This window comes from Ruditapes philippinarum, unplaced genomic scaffold (assembly GCF_026571515.1).
Source record: "Ruditapes philippinarum isolate M1 unplaced genomic scaffold, ASM2657151v2 ctg2016_1_1_1_1, whole genome shotgun sequence".
NCBI lineage: Eukaryota > Metazoa > Mollusca > Bivalvia > Venerida > Veneridae > Ruditapes > Ruditapes philippinarum.
This window is the reverse complement of record NW_026861959.1, coordinates 18,110-32,309: the sequence shown is the minus strand read 5'-3', so window position 1 is coordinate 32,309 and position 14,200 is coordinate 18,110.

Genomic DNA, 14,200 nt, shown 5'->3' with positions numbered 1-14,200 from the left:
GCATATCATAATATTTAATGGTCCAACCTCTATTAATCAAATGATATCTTTGTGAAAAGTGTGATCACTATGCAAATAAGTAGTAATGAGTAAATGCATATTTCCATGGTAATTAAAAAATATTATTCAATCAAGTCAGTTTTTACATCTTTCTGATTGTCAACTATGGCTTTTGTTAGTGGAAGTCTTGGAGTCACATAATCCTTAATTTTGACCTGTGGCTTCTACAATGTGGTGTCTTTCCTTGTCTTTGTAATGTTATTTTCAATCAAAGGAGATTTTGTAGTCTCTGAATAACCTGACTTACAAATTTTAGATTTTAATGGAAGCCCTAATTACATGTACTACATTTTGAGAATTGTATACACTATTGATGTGTGTTCAAAACGGCTTGTTAATTTCTGATTTCAGACTTCAGTGAGTCTAGAACAAAATACTGGTAGATGGTCTGAATATGAATTAAAGAAGTAAAGTATCAATATATGGATACTATTTTACATGATGCTATAACCCTGTGAATGAGTGACAAAGACAGTGAGTTAGAGGAAGACGACCTCCGCAGACTTTCAAAACATTTGCCAACAGTTAGCCAAAAGCCTACTGGAGGCATTCATGAGAAACGGAAATCAAGATGAACTTTGATTGACTTTTTATGGATATGAATGATAAATAATATGTTACACTGGTAACTTTTAATACATGTGCGAAATATTACCCAATCTATTGAACTATTAGTGCTGTCACGAGATAGAATGTGGTAAACAAAGTAAAAAGTATTATTCAATCATATCTTTTGGTAAACATGTATGTAATTCATTTTTAGATATATGGTTTGATACACATTATATGTCATTCACTTTTAGCTCAACCTATTTTTGAAAAGAAATAGAGGTTACAGTCACTTCGGCCTTGCCGTTGCCATTTGCAAACTTGGAACTTGTTTTTAACTTTTGTTTGCTGTTATTTGGCTTTTAACAAATCTCGAGTAACCAGTCTTCAACAACTAAAATATTTATATTAAAAATCAGTAAATGTGTAATGTTCTACGGATGATTCAAAATTCAATATTTCACCTTTTAATGTTCAAATGTTGAATTCTGCTTAAACCGGTGCTACTGGGCATGGACGGTTACTTGCAATTTACAGTATCGTCCATGAACAGGCTCACCAAACCGAGTCTGCAACATTTTCAATTTTTGTCGTTTTGGGCTTTCTTTAGGGATTCATAATTTCTCTATTTACTGATGTCAAAAGTCCCTCTTAAAGTTTCCTTTTTTAATTCAGAAGATCCAAATTGTAACAGTGATTTTCAAATATTTTATGCTTATTAACACTCCACTTATCTTAGCATGTTTCATGACACATTTTGGAATGTTGTTAAAATAACAATAACACACATAAATTGAAACATGTATGTGTACATTGGCAGTAGCAAGACAACAATAAAATATTTTCAAATGAACAGCATATCTTCTTTTGTTTACTACAAATATTGTACACCAGTGACTTCTTTACAGTGAAAGTTTAATCTATGTTGTCTTACCATGAAGAGAAAGTGTGAAGATTGCCAATATAGTAGGAGGAAATAAATAATATTTTACTTCCAACCAAACTGTATAAACTTGTGCTGACTAATTATCAGTTTCTGATGTGTGAAGGTTATTATGCTAAAATCCATTGTGATCTTTGATCTAATGACCTCCAAACTAATGCTCAATTACTAGATTAAGCAATGTCCCTGCAAATGTTCAAAACCTTAAGACAGTGAGTTCTATGTTTACATGTCAATGAGGTATTGAACTTATAACCAAATGGACTCATCTAAAAACTACTGGCAATCAGCAATTTTCCTAAAAATAGTAACATTAACCATACTTTAAAATGTTATAGTTATTTAAAGAATGTTAAACTTAATGCCATCCTAAACATTGACCTAATTACCTCAAAATCAAAATGTGTCAATGACTGGGGATGGGCAGTGACCCTACTACCAAAAAACTTAGGCTTACGACTGAATTAAAATATGGTTTATGTAATTGGTCAATGAATAACTTTTTTTGGAAACCAAAATAAATACACTGAAATAAAAAAGGGCTTTCGATAATTAAAAAAAACAACATCGGTCGCATTATGTCCTTTTAATAATTTATAAAAGTATAATACCAAATGAATCTTAAAGTTTAACATCTTATATAAAACCGTCTCAGCACAGTATAAAATAATTCAATGTTATATTAAATTTCCCTAATCACTATATATTCAGGAAATTAGACACATGATATTATCTGATAACAAGCAAACGTATACTTTCCATTTAAACTCCTTGCCAATGGAAACTCCCTGCTTTGAATCTAGCACAGTTCAGCCGAAGTTAAAGTTATAATCCCATTGAACGGGGATATCTTACCTTACACCTTAGAAAATTTTACCTAAATCATTAGTATACCCTCATTAATGATTGAATTGCGATACAATCTTATTTCGCCGAAACTCTCGGATGCAACTAGATATAACATCGCCAATATTCGAGATCCCCGCCATTTGTAAAAATTTTCGGGGTCGATTGGTTTTATTCATAATTAACTCATTTGCATAAGGAAAAGTTTGGAAATGCTTTAATTAGGAACATAAACAAACTTGCGACACATCCGTAGTAAAGCTGTTTATTGTCTGTGGAACGTAGCCTATATCCTCCCATTTTGGCTAAAAACGTTTGATGAATTCAGTTACTTTCCGATTCAATGGATAATTCTAAAATTGTCTTTCCTAAATAATTGTACCGTTCCTAGACGGTGGTATATACAACTATCAAGATTTGATCATTTATACCCGGTGTGTGCTAAGCTAATCAAAATGGGGAATTTAATACCCATTGATAACAAAATGGATGACAAAAGACCTCCAAAAATTGCGCCGTTGGAACAGCAGTTTGCCATGTTTTTTGCTGTTTTTGTTTGTCAGATTACCTGTATATAGAATTGAATAATTACTTTCATGTACGAGGCTCAAAACCTGTGGGGTAAACAGTAACCGGAGTACATCTGTTAAAGGAAGAACATTTACTCTATTGTTCAGGAAGAAGTCAATTTGACGACAAAATTTGGAATACCTGGCTGAATTCTAGCATTTATTTAAGAAAATGCTAATACTTTTGTAATAGCAACGTTTGATAACCTATACAAGACACTGTAAATGCCGTCGTTTTTCATAGATGATATAAAGTCAATCTTACCTGTAGAATTTAGGCGTTTTTTCCTGATGACATCAAACAAAGCCGCTAAGACAATGATACCGACCACAAGAACACATGCACTAAGTAGGACTTTTCCGAAGCTTGGCCAGTATTTTTCTGTTTATCATTGTATTTATTGTCTTTATCGGCTTTTTCTTTATAAATATGAAAATTTTCCTTATGATTAGCTAATGACTTACTAAGAATATTTAGCATGAATTTTATTTTTCTGTTTATCATTGTATTTATTGTCTTTATCGTTTTTTTTTTCTATAGACCCTTTTGGGGGATTCTTTTGAATATACATAACTATAAGAATACTATTTGTGTCGGCTGAAATAGGTCTCAATTTTTCTTGAAATGTAGTACAACAACGCAGAGCCTACCTGGCCTATTTATTGTATAACTACGCATTTTGAACTGAAATCGTGCATTATTCGATAACAATACACTCATACTAATTATCTATTTCCTTAAATGTTAAGTATTACACTTCCTTCTTTTATCATCTTCAAACATATTTATAATGAAATTGAATTGATTTAAGATTTAGAGATAACTTTATATTTAGCTCAATTGTGTAGGAAGATATAAGTTTATAGACATGATATCGAATCTGTTTGTAATACCTCACAGTACTGAACAATGAGTACAAAGATTCTTGCCCAAGGAAACAACGCCTTGCAGTTGACATGGTTTGAACCAACATGACTAGCAATCATTTAAGTCACTTAATATTATAGTGTTTGTCAATGCGTCAGTTTTCATAGGGACAATAATGTTAAAGCTTATACCCTCAAGAAAAAATCTATGAACTTCTAAAATGAACTTGATCAGCTTCCAATTTAGGAGGGGATCTTTATTAAAGGATCTCCCCTGAACTGGAAACAAACTGGAAAACATAAAATTTGAAGTTCTTACCTAGATCAGCTGTGGCACATAAAACAAAAATTATGGCTAAGATAATAAAGAAATATACTCAGAAATACATTGAAAATCATTTGATGAGTTATTCTTAGTCCTGTTTGAATGGAAAGCGTCGCGAAGTTTTTTCAATTTTTGTTCATTCGTAAAAATAAGAATAATTATTCCAACAAAATAGAGAGTTAATGAATTGGTATTTTGCAAACATGTTTTTGGTCTAGTCCTTCACTAAATGAAATATCTTGAAAAAATATATTCCAGTTCAGTCGTGTGGAAAAACCTCAATGAAGTCCCTTAAATGTCAGATATATCGAGGTGAAAATATGAAGCTGGTAGAATCTATCTCAATACAAGTGCAACAGGTTATTACTTTTGGTTACAGTTGGTTAAGGATAAAATGTCAAGTTTCAATGTCAATGATGAAACCTGTTTTATCCTTTAAGAAGTAACAATTTTTAGGTTTTGAATGTCCAGCTTTGTGGGAAACCTTGTAGTGTAACGCTCAGATCTGAATAACTCAATATGAATAAGTCAACACAATATCAAGTTTATAAACGTCATATATATGTATTTATTTAATATAAAATATTATTTTCTAAGATAACACAATTGCTTAAACAATGTCTTTAAAAACTTTACAATTCTTATACAAATACGAAAAACAATAAGAATCAATGTCAATTGCGTATTTAGCATAATTTAACCTAAGTGAGTGAGTCTGTTTTAACATCAAAAACTACACTAAAGAATATAATATTTCGCTCACCTTAAATACTAAAATATTATACGCCTAAGACTTAATAACTTCATAATTCATAAAGTATATATGCATTAATGGACAGCTAACAATTAAATAACCAATTATGTTTGCACGATATAGGTACAAAAGGTACAAATCCCCGCTTAAGTGATGACATGCCCATCAATTAACTAAATTAAGCATAGTGTCCGGTGACAGCTCATTATATTTAATATATCCGCCTATGTATTGTTGACTAATTACCGGCTAATTACCGTTATCCTACAATATCTTCCCGACCAATTAAAAATACTTACAGGTATTTTAAAATAAAACTTATTTAAAGATAGAAAATTATGTCATTTTTAAGTATGAATGACTAAGAGTAGTTTCAAGAGTGAAAAAAAGAAAACGAATGCAAAAAGTCAAAAACTAAAGGTACGCAATTGACATTTTAAAATTTACATATAGCAAGAGATATAATTACCGATATACAAATATGTTTTAATCTTTTAAAGTAATATTATTTAAACCAATCATATTTATTTTGTTTTTCAATATTTTTTTTGTTAACAAACATAGAAGACAATTATGGTATATAATTTTATACCAACATGCGAAAAACCGATATAAGAAATGTTCCGTATATATATGCATACATAAAATAACTATTATCATAGGATAACGGTAATTAGCCGGTAATTAGTCAACAATACATAGGCGGATATATTAAATATAATGAGCTGTCACCGGACACTATGCTTAATTTAGTTAATATATCCGCCTATGTATTGTTGACTAATTACCGGCTAATTACCGTTATCCTACAAAACCTGTAACTGACATAGGGGATAATTGAATTTCCATTTTGTGAATACTAGTACACCCCGACGATCAATGAAAATTAAACTTGCTTATACATATAAAATACAGAAACCCCAAACGGCTCAGTTTGTAACTTGATTGAATAAAAGGATATGTCAATATATATAGATTTTAAGAAACTTAATTGAGTTTTATAAAACAAATACATGATTTAAAACAATGATAATTTCTAAACCTCAAAAAGAAAGTTCATTTGGCAGTTTTTCTTATTGCAATCTATGTTGCCCTCGCCAAATTATATGTTCAAATCACCACTTGATACAAAAAGATCAAAACAATCTAATCAGTGTCAACAAACAATTTTTATTATCTATGTTTAATTAATAAAACATAGGAAGTTTAAAAGGTATACATCACAATATGGAAAATTTGAGATGTAAAGTCAGTTTTGTTCAGGAACATCTTTTATAAGCCCCTGATAACACATTTTTTGTTTGGTTTTACGTTGAAACAGCACTATCAAGGTCAATATGACGACTTCCAGCATTACTGATGGATGAAAACTTAAATACCCTTCTGTTGTATTATTTCAGGTATAAGCTGACATCTGAGAAGAGCCATCGATGTTCCGTAAGCTAGCTGGATAGCTTCTTCACATGAAATAATCATATGTTCTTGGCATTATTCGAATCTACAGCGGTGAGGTGCAAATAGTTTGTCAATATTAAGTCAATAACCATAATCAATATGCCACGGGCATCCCATAACATATTTTAAACATTGACATAACAATAAAACATTGCTACTACTAACGATAACTTAAGAAGATCAAATGTTAAATGAAAAAAAAAATATAGAAAATCTTAACATGTCCTCTGTACAAATATTAGCATCTACCTTGCAAGTGATAATGAAAACATTAAAATATATTATTCAATATTTTTTTTAACTGAGATTCATTATTGGATAATGCGAAATAATTATGCAATAATTTAGTTTTTCTTTGATCATTGAATAGGAAACATACCTATTTTCAAGAATTTGTTTCTGAGTTACTTATGAAGACTTCACTAATCATTTAGTTAAATATAATAACAAAGAATGTCATGAAATGGAGCAAAAATATTGCTTAATCTCAACAATAATACAAAACATAATTATGACATGAAGACAAAATGCTCACAATAGAAGTGTGAGGTACCTAATTAAAAAAAATCAATATATGCAACACACAATATTTTTTGATCAGGCCGAAATTATTCAAAATGACTCATTACTTACTTACAATATTTCAACTGTCGATATAAATGACCAATCTCGATACAAAGTCAATTGAAATGGAAAAATATATCAACAAGAAACTAGTCCTGATGAACGATAATACATGTATTTTCACTTCCCTTTGAAACTTGATTACAATAATTACAACAGGATCTGTCAATAAAATAATCTACACATCTTCAATCATCAACAGTAACTGCACGTACAGGAAAATGACTCACAATTAGATTAGAAATGAAATATTTAGAAACATAAAATTTTATCCAGATCCTGTTATTATATACTTTGGAAATAAAGATATATTGGGTTTTCCACCCCGGCTAAATCTTGGGGACAAACAAACTTTTATTATAGTTACAACTTCGACAATACGCATCAATTATGAGTTGCGGACAGCGTTGCAGAACTCAAAGCGGTTACCTTTTTGTTTTAGTTTAAAGTGAGCTGCCGAAGGTGTTATTGGATTCGAAGCCGCGACCTCTCATTTATTTTGTAATGTATGTGTTGCGTAACTAAACACATGGAGATCAATCAGAGCTATATGAGGGAAGAAGTTCATGTAAAGTTTCAATATTACTGCCCCAAAGATAAGAAAGAATCAAAACTTTTTATCGATAGGTGTCCTGCCATGATGGAGCTTAATTCCACATACGCAGATACGTCGGTGGATTCTATCATAGTAATCAGCAAGTTCTGATAAAATACTTGTGCCATTGAACAGGAATCTAGCAATTTATACCCGGGAATGAATCAAAAATAGTACTGTACTTTGAAGTACGTGTTTAACGGGCTATTTAAAACTTCTATCGTTTTCATCGATCCCCACCTTGTTTTTACTCTATAGTCCATGAAAATAAGATCACGGAAGATTGATGCGTTTTTGTTAAGCATTTATGTCCATTTTTCGCTTAACTGACATTGATGACTATGTGTTAATATCACCGTCTAGAAGATACATTGATGACAACGTAAATTTCAAAGAAATTAAATTTGATATAGAAAGGACTGACAAACTATTATTGTAGCACCAACACATTATCATAAACATGTGTAACAATATCACATATAAAATTACAGAGATATAATGAAATGTAGAGGAACTTATGACGTCATACACTCAAAATCATCCTTATCATAATAAGTAACAATTTTTAGTTTCTGAATGTCCAACTTTGTGGGAAGCCTATAACTGACATAGGGGATAATTTAATTTCCATTATGTGAATACTAGTATATTCCGAGGATCCATGAAAATAAAACTTGCTCATACATATAAAATACAGAAAACCCAGGACGGCTCAGTTTGTAACTTGATTGAATACAAAAATATATTGAATATATCTAAATTTTAAGAACATAAATTAAGTTAGATAAAAAAGAAATCTCTTAACAAATTGATGATCTAAAGCAATAATTTGTAAACCTCAATAAGGAAGTTCAATTTGCAGTTATTTTTTAGATTGCACTCTTTTTTGTCCTCGGCAAATTTTATGTTCAAATCACCACTTGATACAAAAAGATCAAAACAATCTGATCAGTGTTCAACAAACAACCTTTATAAATTGTGTTTAATTAATTAAATATTTTAAAGGGTATAAAACACAATATGGAATTTTTGAGATGTTAAGTCAATTGTGTTCAGGTACATCTTTTATAAGCCCTTGATAAAACATATTCTTTTTTGTTTTGTTTTCATGTTGAAACAGCACTATCAAGGTCAATATGACAACTTCCAGCTTTACTGGTGGATGAAAACTTAAATACCCTTCTGTGTATTATTTCAGGTATAAGCTGACATCTGAGAAGAGCCACCGATGTTCCGTTAGCTAGCTGGATAGCTTCTTCAAATAAAATAATCATATGTCCTTGGCATTATTCGATTCTATAGAGGTGGGGGGCAAATAGTTTGTCAAGTTTAAGTCAACAACCATAATCAATTTGCCAGGGACATCCCTTAAACATATTTTAAACATTGACATAACAATAAAACATAGCTACTGCTAAAGATAGCTTACGTAGATAATATGTTAAATGAAAAAATATAGAAATTCTTAACATGTCTTCTGTACAAGTATTAGCATCTACCTTGCAAGTGATAATGAAAACATTAAAATATACTATTCAAAATTTTTTAATTGAAATTCATTATTGAAAAATGAGAAATCATTGTGCATTAATGTTTTTTTTTGATTATTGAATAGGTTACAGACCAATTTTCAAGAATTTCTTTTTTGAGTTACTTATGAAGACTTCCCTTGTTATGCTTTTTTTACCTAAAAGGTGTTGAACTTTACATTATAATTATCTAAATGGCCATTTCACAGCCAATCAGTATAGACTGAGCACTTAAGATAATGCACAGAAGAGGAAAATAAATATTTACATGTCATATATAACATAAAGATATTACATCAATAAACCAAATAACGTCATGAAAACTATGCGTTTGTGTAATCTTTATTCAACATACTTTATTGATTCTCATTTCATGAGCATATTAGACCTGAAATGGATATCATTTTCTTATACGAAAACTAAGGGAAATATCAATTTTTCATAAGAACTGAAATAGATCTCATTTTTTCTTGTATTGTAGTATCACAACGCAGAGCCTACCTGCCTATCAATTGTAAAACTACGCATTTTGAACTGAAATCGTGCATTATTCTATAACAACACTCCCATACTAATTATCTATTTCCTTAGATTTCAAGTATTACACTTCCTGCTTTTATCAACTTCAAAGATATTTACAATGAAATTGAATTAATCTAAAATTTAGAGATAACTAGATATTTAGTTCAATTGCGTAGGAAGGTATAAGTTTATAGACATGATATCAAATCTGTTTGTAATACTTAAGCTGTTGCACTTAAAACAGAAAGTTATGTTTAAGATAATAACGAAATATACTCAGAAATACATTGAAAATCGTTTGATGAGTTACTCTTAGTCATAATTGAGTAAACAGCGCAAAGCTTTTAAATTTTGGGTCATTCGTTATATTATGAATCAATATTCCGAAAAAATGTAGTGAGTTAATGAATTGAAATTTTGCACACATGTAATTGGTTTAATCCTTCACCAAATGGTACATCTTGAAAATTTATTTTCCAGTTCAGTTGTGTGAAAAAAATCAGTGAAGTCCCTTTAATGTTAGGTATATCGAGGAAAAAATATGAAGCTGGTAGAATCTATCTCAATAAAAGTGCAAAAGGTTATCATCTTTGGTTACAGTTGGTTAAGGATAAAATGTCAAGTTTCAATGTCAATGATGAAACAGTTTTATCATTTAAGAAGTAACAATGTTTAGGTTCTGAATGTCCAGCTTTGTGGGAAACCTATAACTGACATAGGGGATAATTGAATTTCCATTTTGTGAATACTATTAGATCCCGACGATCAAAGAAAATTAAACTTGCTTATACATATAAAATAAAGAAAACCCCGAACGGCTCAGTTAGTAACTTGATTGAATCAATTTTAAGATGTTAATTCAGTTTTGTTCAGGTATATCTTTTATAAGCCCCTGATAAATCACATTCTTTTATGTTTTGTTTTACGTTGAAACAACAATATAAAGGTCAATATGGCAATTCTCTGCTTTACTGGTGGATGAAAACCTACCTTTTATGCCCTTCTAATGATGAAAACATTGAATACATTATTTTATGTTTTTTAACTGAGATTCATAATAGGAAAGTGTGAAATATTTGTGCATTAATTTTGTTTTTCTTTGATTATAGGATAGGTAACATACCAATTTTCAGTAATGTTTTTCCGAGTTACAAATGAAGACTTCCCTAATTTTTTAGTTAAATATAATAACAAAGAATGTCATTAAATAGAGCAAAAATATTGCTTAGACTCAACAATAATACAAGACATAATTATGACATTAAGAAAAAATGCTCGCAGAAAACGTGTGAGATACTTAATTAAAACAAATCAATATATGCAACACACAATATTTCTTGATCAGGCAAAATCAACACGCATTACTTACTAACAAGATTGCAACTGTCAATTTAAATGACCAATCTCGATACAAAGTCAATTGAAATGGTAAAAATATATCAACAAGAAATTAGTCCTGATAAAAGATAATACATGTATTTTCACTTCTCTTTGAAACTTGATTACATTAATTAAAACATGATCTGTCACTAAAATAATCTACAAATCTTCAATAATCAACAGTTACTGCACATACAGGAAAATGACACATAATAAGATTAGAAATGAAATATTGAGAAACATAAAATTTTATCCAGATCCTGTTATAATATACTTTGGAAATAAAAATATGTTGGGTTTTCCACCCCAGCTAAATATTGGGGACAAACAAACTACATCTTCGACAATGAGCATCACAGGTGCACTTAAAGTTCTAGTGCCCCGTGAAGCTATAACAGTAAACTTATATTTTCTACCGTTGGACTGGCTTGGAAAAACCTACATTTGCCAAGTCCTTGATAAAAACAATTGAGAGATCTTTACTTGATTTTTTATTTAAATAATAATAGATTTGACTGTGAACATTGTCATATTTTCTTGTTAATAGAGGCACTGTCACACAGTGGGGATATTCATTTTGTAATCCAATAATCTGATAAATAAAATCAGACAGATTATGGTCATGTAAAGGTAAATGCATGTATCCACTTAGTATTGCGGAAGGCTTCTTAAGGTTAAGTGTTTAAACACTGGAAAAATGATCAGCGGACAGCGTTGCAGGACTCGGAGCGGTTACTTTTTTGTTTTAGTTTAAAGTGAACTGCCGACGGTGTTACCGGATTCGAAGCGGCGACCTCTCATTTATTTTGTAATGTATGGGTTGCTTCACTAAACACATGGAGCTAAATCAGAGCTGTATGAGGGATGAAGTTCGTGTAAAGTTTCAATAGTACTGCCCAAAAGATAAGAAAGAACCAGAAACTGTTGATCGATAGGTGTCCTGCCATGAAGAATTTTAATTCAACGCACGCAGAAACATGGATGGACTCTAGCATAGTAATCAGCAACTTCTGACAAAAACTTGTGCCAAGGTAAGGAATCTAGCAATTATTACCAGGGAATAAAAAATAGTGCTGTACTTTGAAGTACGAATTTAACGGACTATTTTGGAACTTCCATCGTTTCGAACGATCCACACCTTGTTTGTACTCTATAGCCCATGGAAATAGGATTACGGTAAAACTGATGCTTTTTTGTTAAGCATTTATGTCCATTTTTCGCTTAACTGATATTCATGACTGTGTTTATATCACCGATCTAGTACAGACATTGATGACAACGTACACATTCAAAGAAATTAATTTTTTTATTGAAAGAAGTAACAAATCATTATTGTAGCATCACATAATTCCCATATACTCGTACATGTATTACAATATCACATATAAAACCAAAAGAGCTATAATATTAAAATGTAGAGGAAGCTATGACGTCATACACTTAAAATCTGTATCATAATAATAATATAAATAATAAAATCTTTATTTATTATAGAATAGCATACAAAGTTTACAAAGTGACTGAAACTCATATTTTAATCATAGTAATAACAAATAATTTCAAAATAATTAAAATAATAAACAATAGATTATTTAGTCCAAACTTCAATACTGAAATAAGAAAAATACCTGTAAATGATTATTGTAAGGTTTACTTTAAAGATGAATGATCGAGCGAAAATAATGTAATTCATTGTCAAGGATTTATAATCACGCAAGTTCAAATTTTTGCGAGATTTTCCGAGACCCGGTTTGACAAGAGAGATTTTACCGATGCTTATATATGTATACATGTTATCTAAAAATTCTTATGGTAAAAAAAAAAGTAGTTTCAAAAAGGTATTAAAAAGTAATAAAGATTAAGAAGATGTTAATTGTTCTTTGTATTGGATGAAATGTTAACAACTTATGTTATATAAAACAAGATGGCGGAAATTAATCAACTCCAAGAGAATTTCGCAAAAAGGATTGTGGGTCAAAATTTGAAAATTTCCTATTTTTAGAGCTTCTTATCCTTCTGTTATAAAAGTCTCTGTTAAAACATATATTACATGTAAATAAGAAAAATACACAATGACATAATATAAAAAATCAAGTAAAAAGTTTAAAAAGAGTAAGCAATACAAACTTTGAGCAATCAATTATGTTCACATAAATATTCAATGCCGAAACAAGTAGAACTGTCTTGTTGATTCCCTGTTACAGGGAACGGTAGCAATTTAAGTAGTAATGCTTAATATATAAATAAAATGCTAATATAAATATTGTCATGGTGAACCATTACCTTTATTGAATTTTCCTAAAAATTTGGGACAGCTTATTTATTCTTAAAGGAATTTCTATGTCAGAATATATAATATTGAGAAGAAGAAGAATCTATATTTTGCAAATTAACTCTCAATATAGTCACATACAAGCTATCATGACATATAAAACTACCTTATATTAAAATTTGGGACAGTTCATTCAATATTAAAGGGATTTCTTTGTCAGAATATAATATATTAGCTATCGACTGTATAGCGCTAGGCTGCCCGGATGTACAAGCTTGCCAGGCTCAAGGCAAGCCAGACTGTCCGGATGTACAAGCTTGCTTGGATCAAGGCGAGTTAGAATGCGGGAATATTTAGGTTAAGTCAGAATGCCTGATGTACAATCTTGCCAGGCTCAAGGCAAGTCAGAATGCCTGGATGTACTAGCTTTCCAGGCCCTTGGCAAGTCACAAACTGTCTGGATGTACAAGCTTGCTTGGCTCTAGGCAAGCCAGACTGCCCGGATATACAAGCTTGCAAGTCTAAAGGCAAGTCAGCCTGGTCGGAGGTACAAGCTTGCTAGGCTCTAAGCAAGTGAGACTGCCAGGATGTACAAGCTCGCCAGGCTCTAGGCAAGTCAGACTGTCCGGATAATTATACAAGCTTGCCACGCCCTAAGAAAGTAAGACTGCCCGGATATACAAGCTTGCTTGGCACTAGACATGTCACACTGCCCGGATGTACAAGCTTGCATGACTTTGGGCAATGCAGAATGCCCGGATGAACAAGCTTGCTTGGCTCTAATCAAGTCACTAAGAATGTCCGGATGTACAAACTTGCCAGGCTCTAGGCAAGTCAGACTGTTCGGATGATAAAGTCTGCTTGGCCCTAGGCAAGTGAGACTGCCATGATGTACAAGCTTGTCTGGCTA